Source organism: Harpia harpyja, chromosome W (assembly GCF_026419915.1).
Source record: "Harpia harpyja isolate bHarHar1 chromosome W, bHarHar1 primary haplotype, whole genome shotgun sequence".
Lineage (NCBI taxonomy): Eukaryota > Metazoa > Chordata > Aves > Accipitriformes > Accipitridae > Harpia > Harpia harpyja.
This window is the reverse complement of record NC_068968.1, coordinates 8,032,799-8,040,766: the sequence shown is the minus strand read 5'-3', so window position 1 is coordinate 8,040,766 and position 7,968 is coordinate 8,032,799.

Sequence of the window (7,968 nt, the reverse complement as noted above, 5' to 3'; positions counted from 1 at the left end):
CCAAACTTATGACAAGACCACAATCCATTACTTTTTCTGACATCAACATAAAGCCCCATTTTCTAGTAGTTCCTAAACCCTAAATCATGTCTAGTTATTGTTTCCCTATTTTAAATATTAACTGATGGGGGGGGGGGGCTGTACACAGGACTTTAGCAGCTCCCTGGTTATTTCAATTATACATATTAATTGATAACAATTTCTGACTCTTCTACCTGCCCCCCCAGTGGTGCAGGGGGAATGGGGAATGGGGGGTTGTGTTTAGTCCATAACAGTTCCTCTCTGCTGCTCCTTCCTCCTCACACTTTTCCCCTGCTCCAGCGTGGGTCCTCTTCACGGGCTGCAGTCCTTAAGGAAAAAAATCTGCTCCAGCATGGGCTCTCTGCAGGCTGCAGTTCTTTCAGAAAATATCCAACTGCTCCAGCATGGGGTCCTCCATGGGCTGCAGGGGAATATCTGCTCCAGCGCCTGGAGCACCTCCTCCCCCTCCTCCTTCTACTTTGGTGTTCACAGGGTTGGTTCCCATACTTTTTTCCTCACTACTCACTGCCTGTGCAGTATTTTGCCCTTTCTTAAATATGTTTTCACAGGGGCATCACCAACTACACTGATTGGCTCAGCTTTGGCCAGTGGTGGGTCCATTGCCAAGCCAGCTGTAACCAGCTGTGTTCAGCACAGGGCAGCCCCTGGTCTCTTCTCACAAGAGACCACCCCTGCAGCCCCCCCACTACCAAAACCTTGCCTTACACCCAATACAGATCTGCAGCAAAAAAATTTTTTTCCATTTCTACAATGCGAGTGCTTATAGATGCTGGAATTCCCATGTGCTCATAGTTGAGAACTTTTTTCTGGTGAGGCTGGTGTTTTGTTCCAGGAGGTGCTGGTTTGTTATGATCCCAGTAAGAAAGGCGCTCACACTCTGTAAAGTATCATTTTAAAAGGCTATTTATTAGAGCTAACACTATAAAGGAGAGGACAGTATAGATAGCCTTACATCCCTTCAGGTTCTGGGAACCCTGAGCTGTGCAGCATTGAACATTGATGAGGGTGCAGCATGCCATGTAGATCCTGTCCATGGAAGGGTTACTCCATTTTGGTCATTTGAGCTATTATAGGATTTTCTTACAAGAAAACAACTCTGTTCATAATTTCTACTGTCAAACAGGAAGGGTGTTTGCGTAAGAGCTTCTTGTTGCACTTTCAGATAAAGGCAAGGACACATAGGTGATGTAATTGCCACTACTGAGTCAGAGCTGCTTGCAGGCTCCTCTGTTACAATCAACAGGCTAAGTTTATCCTGTGGCCAAGGGATATATATGCACAGCCCAACACAGGCCAAGCTTTACATGCAGCATAGCACAGCATAGGCCTGGGCCTAAGTAGGTTAACTATTATGTGGTTCACTAACCCTTCAGTGTACAATGGTCTTCTGGACAGGATCACTACACACTGGTTTAAAAATAAACTGAGCCATGGTACCAGATTTTTAGAAAGAGTTCTTTGCGAAGATGATTGAGTGGGTACATAAAAAAATCAATGGGTGGCAATATGTGGCAGGAGGAAAAGTGTTGTGAAAATTACCTGTTAAAAGTTTAGAGGTGCGAAGAAAAATGTGGCCAATAACTCCTAGACTTTACATAATTATCCAGCAACTTAATTCAAATAACAGCTGTAGGAAGCCATTTAAAATCTGCTTTTAAAGCCCAAAGGTTTCTCTGCTGCTAAACTCATTGTGAAGCAGAGTCAAATGCCTGCCTGGGCAATTTCTCTGAGTGCAGCCACCACCGTGCCTGTGCTTCCAGGAAGCATCCTCCCGTAGCAGCTGGCACCTGCTGCTTGGGCGGGTGGCCCTTCCTGCTGGGCTGAGGCCCTGCTGGTTGCACTTGTGTTGCCCCGGGGTGGGGCTCTGCCTGCCCCCGTGCTGCTGCTGCTCACCATGAGCGCTGGGCAGGCCGTGCCTTTGCTGCTGCCCAAGGTGCTCTCTTTCTTCTACAGGATGTGCTCCTTCATCATTGTGCTGGTGAACAAGGCCACCTGCCTACAGGTGAGGGAGGCTGCCTGGGGCATGGGTGGCCTACCAGAGACAGCTGTGGCAGCAGAGACTGTAGATGCTGTGTATATTTATGCATATAACATACAGGATAACTGCAGAAATTATATGCACATAATAATGCATTTATTGTGGGGTAGCCCTGCAGTCGTATTTTCACCAGTCAGGGTGTGATAACTTCCTATGTGGTTGACAACAGTGCCAAGTGGTTCATACTCTGCCAAAGGCTCCCCAGCACCAAAGGTTGAATGCAGCCTGCCCCTGTGCAGCCCCAAGCAGTTAGCTGAAGGAGGCCTGCACTTTGTACTCAGAGTTACTTAACTAAGCATGAGGTAAAAAAATGAAGTGGTGGTTGGGTGTAGCTAGGAGTGTTAGTGCCCAAATTACTTATTTATATGGGCTTTGGTTGTGCTCTAAAGAAAGAGGGATGTTGCTTTCCAGTGCAAAGGCTTGTGGGGTGCAACTGGCTGAAGTGAGGCTCTGCTGAGATCCAGAGAGCACAGCATTTTTTCTTTTCCTTAAGTTTCTCAAGGGAGACACTGATATCTGATGTCCCACAGATGGAATGGGCTACATAACCAGATAGAAACCTTTACCTTCTTTTGACTCTGCAGCTGCAGAAGAATTTCTAGCTGAGATGCAGATGCTATGTCAAGGAGTTCTGTTGCTCTTTTTATACCTGCAGGAGAATAGCTGTCAGGCTACACAATTCAAAGTTTTCCTAGTCAGGAGAAACCAGTGTTGCTCAAGAGCTGCTTTTCTCATTGCAAAGGCAAGTTTTCTTTTGTTCAAAAAGAAAAGTATGAGTGTACCTTCTGTCAGAGAAGTGTTTTAATTAACGTTTTTATAACCCTAAAACATTTATTTGGTTTGAGTTGTACAGTATGATAATTAACTGATAAACTGTCACAGACTTTTTAAAACCAGTTGTGCTGGTTTTGGCTGGGATAGAGTTAATTTTCTTCATAGTACCCAGTATGGGGCTGTGTTTTGGATTTGTGCTGAAAACAGTGTTGATAATGCTGAGATGTTTTCATTACTGCTGAGCAGTGCTTACACAGAGTCAAGGTCTTTTCTGCTTCTCTCACCACCCCACCAGCGAGTAGGCTGGGGGTGCACAAGAAGTTGGGAGGAGACACAGCTGGGACAGCTGACCCCAACTGACCAAAGGGATATTCCATACCATATGACATCATGCTCAGTATATAAAGCTGGGGGAGGGAAGAAGAAGGAAGGGGGGATGTTCGGAGTTATGGCATTTTGTCTTTCTAAGTAACCGTTACGCATGATGGAGCCCTGCTTTCCTGGAGATGGCTAAGCACCTGCCTGCCGATGGGAAGTGGTGAATGAATTCCTTGCTTTGCTTGCATGCGTGGCTTTTGCTTTCCCTATTAAACTGTCTTTATCTCAACCCATGAGTTTTCTCACTTTTACCCTTCTGATTCTCTCCCCCATCTCACTGTGAGGGAGGTGAGTGAGTGGCTGTGTGGTGCTTAGTTGCCGGCTGGGGTTAAACCATGACACCAGTAATTTCGAAGAATTTGTGGAGAATGGGGTCACTCTCTTCAATTTAAGATCTGATTTATGTCTAATATATACTACTTCTGAAAGACAGTCTGATGGCAATGTTCTTTGCAGGCATATTTTGGAAATATGTAAATCTTTTCCCCTAAAATCTGTTATTATTTTGAATGTTGAGAGTGGTATTTTGCTGATCAAACCATTAAAACCCTTTAGTGAAGTGGAGGTTCCTCTAATAATTCCTGACAAAATAATGTACTTGAAGTCACAAGAAAGAATTTGTTGTGAATGGAGAAGCTGGACTTCCCTTTATCCCCCTACTTGTAGCCCATGTTTTTGACTATGGGAATCTTCTAAATTCCTGCTTATATCCTGCATAATAATTCCATGCCGTACCGAAGGTCCCAGTCCTATAGAGAAGCTCACTAACATAGAACCCAGGGATACTGATTTATTTAGAAAGCAGGATCAAATGTGGAAGTAAATAGGCCTAATTTAAGTAAAAGAATCTAATATAAAGTGAGTGAGTTTGATTGGACAAGGCCCCAAGCAACCTGTTGTAGCTGACCCTGCTTTGAGCAGGGGGGCTGGACTAGATGATCTCCAAAGGTGCCTTCCTACCTCAGCTGTTCTGCGAGTCTGTGAAGTTAGTGTGTTTTTGTTAGCATAGTAATCTTTACACCAGTGATAACAGAGGAAGATCATCACAGCTGTTATCTTCTATATGGAAAGGAAGGATTAGTACCACGATTTGAAGAGCCTTCAGATCTCATGGGCAAAACCTCTGCTCAGTCAGATGTAAAAGTAGTTTTCTTAATAAAAAGATATTTGTTAAAAGCTAGTTAATGTTTACTTACTCATAGACTAGATGGGCAGTCGCTTGCATAACAGGAATTTTCTTCCATCATGGACCACAACAATGTGCCAAATTCCAAGGAGTAAATTCAAAGTTTGCTGCACTCTAAAGTAATTAGCTTGGACTCAGTCATGGTATATGGCTTCCAATTCCAAAAGTCAGACAATGACAACTTGAGGCTCTCTGTATACTCCACTGAACAGTGTAGACATGCCTTTAGCTTGGCAGTTGGTAACTGAATGTATCAGTTCATGCTGCTAATACTGACAGTCTTGGTATCTTCTTGCAAGCACCTTTTTGTTCTAAGGTAGTCAAAAATAAAACCTGAAACTGAGAAAACTTCTACTCATAAAAACACTGAAGATACTACATCTTTGATTTGATGTGGAGTCCCATATGAAATCATAGTCCTGTAGCTATGATCTTCTCAAGATTAATATTCTTCAGTTAAAGTTCGCTATATTTTTGCTATATTTTAGCTCATTATGAGCTAACAAAAGGAAAAAAAAACCAAAATAAAAGGGAAAAAGGCAAACAAAAGCAAAAATTTGCTATTATTTTCTAACATTAAATGTTATTAACATGTAAGTGCTGTATATCAAGTCTCCCAGATATGATGTATGAGGTAAGTTTGGGGGATTTTTTTTATGGTGGTTTTCATCTTACGGTCTGCAGTTCCCTATAAGTCCCTGGTGTACTTTTAAGATATTTTGGCATAATCAAGGACAGCAAAAACATCAGTAAGCCTAAATTTTATATAAAGAGCTTACAAATTGTTAGGACATTTTAGGGCTCTGCAAATCAAAGAAGCGTGGAGAAACCTGTCTAATATAGGTGAATAAAGATTCCTTATTTATATGATTGTGGTGGGTTGACCTTGGCTGGCTGCCAGGTGCCCACCAAGCTGCTCTATCATTCCCCATTCACAACAGGACAGGGGAAGAAAATAAAATGAAAAGCTTGTGGGTCGAGATAAGGACAGGGCAATCACTTCCCAATTACCATCACAGGCAAAACAGACTCGACTTGGGGAAATTAATTTAATTTATTACCAGTTAAACAGAGCAAGATAATGAGAAATAAGAACAAATCTAAAAACACCTTTCCCCCACCCCTCCCTTCTTCCCAGGCTCAGCTTCACTCCCAACTCTTCTACCTCCTTACCTGCTGCGCAGGGGGATGGGGAATGGAGGTTGTGGTCAGTTCATAAGGCTTCATCTCTGCTGTACCTTCCTCCTCATGCTGTTCCCCTGCTCCAGCATGGGGTCCCTCCCACAGGAGACAGTCCTTCACAAACTTCTCCAACGCAAGTCCTTCCCATGGGCTGCAGTTCTTCACAAACTGCTCCAGCGTGGGTCCTTTCCACAGGGTGCAGTCCTTCAGGAACAGACTGCTCCAGTGTGGGTCCTCAACAAGGCCACAGGTCCTGCCAGAAAACCTGCTCCTGCATGGGCTCTCCATGAGCTGCACCTTCTTCAAGGCACATCCACCTGCTCCAGCATGGGGTCCTCCAAGGGCTGCAGGGTGGATATCTGCTCCACCGTTAACCTCCATGGACTGCAGGGGGGACAGCCTGCCTCACCATTGTCTTCACCATGGGCTGCAGGGGAATCTCTGCTCTGGTGCTTGGAGCACCTCCTCCCCCCCTCCTTCACTGACCTTGGTGTCTGCATAGTTGTTTCTCACATTTTCTCACTCCTCTCTCCCAGCTGCTGTTGTGCAGTGTTTTTTACCCTTTCTTAAATATGTTATCATAGAGGTGTTACCAGCATTGCTGATTGGCTCATCTTTGGCCAGTGGCGGGTCCATCTTGGAGCCAGCTGGCATTGGCTCTATTGGACATAGGGGAAGCTTCTAGAAGCTTCTCACAGAAGCCACCCCTGCAGCCCTGTCTGCTACCAAAACCTTGCCGTGCAAACCCAATACAATGGTTTAAGTATAAGTACAAGCTAAAGCACAGTTTAGTCACATGATTATAAATGGAACCTCTGTTTCCTGCTCTTTTTTTTTCCTAGGTACCTGTATTTCCTGGAATCTTCTTTTATTATTGGCCTTTCCTAACTCTTTATCTATGTTATGGCTCCAGTGTCCTTATGACCTTCCTGCTGCTGTTCAGAGCGTTTCTTTCTTCTGCTAATACTACATTCCCATTCCAGTGGCACTTGCTTGAGAAGTGCAGTTCTCAGCACAAGTCTTATGAGGAGCGGCTGAGGGATCTGGGGTTGTTCAGTCTAGAAAAGAGGAGGCTGAGGGGAGACCTTATCGCTCTCTACAACTACCTGAAAGGGGGTTGTAGTGAGGTGGATGTTGGTCTCTTCTGTCAGGTGTCTGGAGATAGGACAAGAGGAAATGGCCTCAAGTTGAGGCAAGGGAGATTTAGGTTAGATATTAGGAAAAATTTTTTTACTGAGAGGGTTGTCAGGCATTGGAACAGGCTGCCCAGGGAAGTGGTTGAGTCACCATCCCTGGAGGTATTCAAAAAGCGAGTGGACAGGGTACTCCAGGGCATGGTTTAGGGGGCATGGTTAATGGTTGGACTTGATGATCTTGAAGGTCTTTTCCAACTGAAATGATTCTATGATTCTATGATTCTATGATTCTATGATTCTATGATGAGGTACATGGTGGCCCTGACACTCAGGGCATGCGGCGACGATGGCACGAGCCTCAGAGTTCGACAATCGAAATTGCCGCTTTAAGGCTCGATGTCCTTGGTGAAAAAAACGATGAGCTTCGATCGCCTGTTGTCTCACATTTGGTACTGGACCTATTGCCACCCCCGATACGAGAGCATCTGCACAAGCATTCCCTTCCACAATAAAACCAGGCAAGCTTGTGTGGCTTTTAATATGCATGACATAATATGGGGAGCGGCGTTCCTGAATCTCCATCCATAACAGCTTCAACACCCCAAATAACTTTTCATTTCCCACCTGACCAAGCACAGCTTTATCCAATCTTTGAACCAAACCCGCCACATAAGCTGAATCGCTGACAACATTTACAGGATCTGGAAAATGTTGAAACACCATCACCATTGCTCGAAGTTCTACAACTTGAGGGGAGCCTTCTTGCTGTTCTATCTTCTGTTGCCATTGCTGGCCATCATGCCACACAATGGCTGCTTTTCCTGTTTTTCCTGAACCGTCAGTGAACACCGTGGGACCAATCACCGGCTCTGATTGACTTAGTTGCTTTTGTGCAAAGTGTATTTGACTTCCCATTTTAATTAACGGATGAGAGGGAAGATGATACCCAATTTGCCCAGTATAATTTGCCAAGGCTGCTTGCAATGCAGAGCTATTAGCGAGACACCATTCAAAATAATCGGTTTTAACAGGCACAGTGATACATTCCGGGTCCCTGGCTATCAATTCCATACATCGAACTCGGGTCTTCATGATAATTTGGGCTAAAAGCTCAAAAAGACCTGGGGTGGTTTTGTTTGGTCTGAACGGTAAGAAGGCCCATTCTAACACATGCAATGGATCCGGCCAATCAGAATTCCATTGTGCGATCATGGCAAAAGGTACCAATTTGT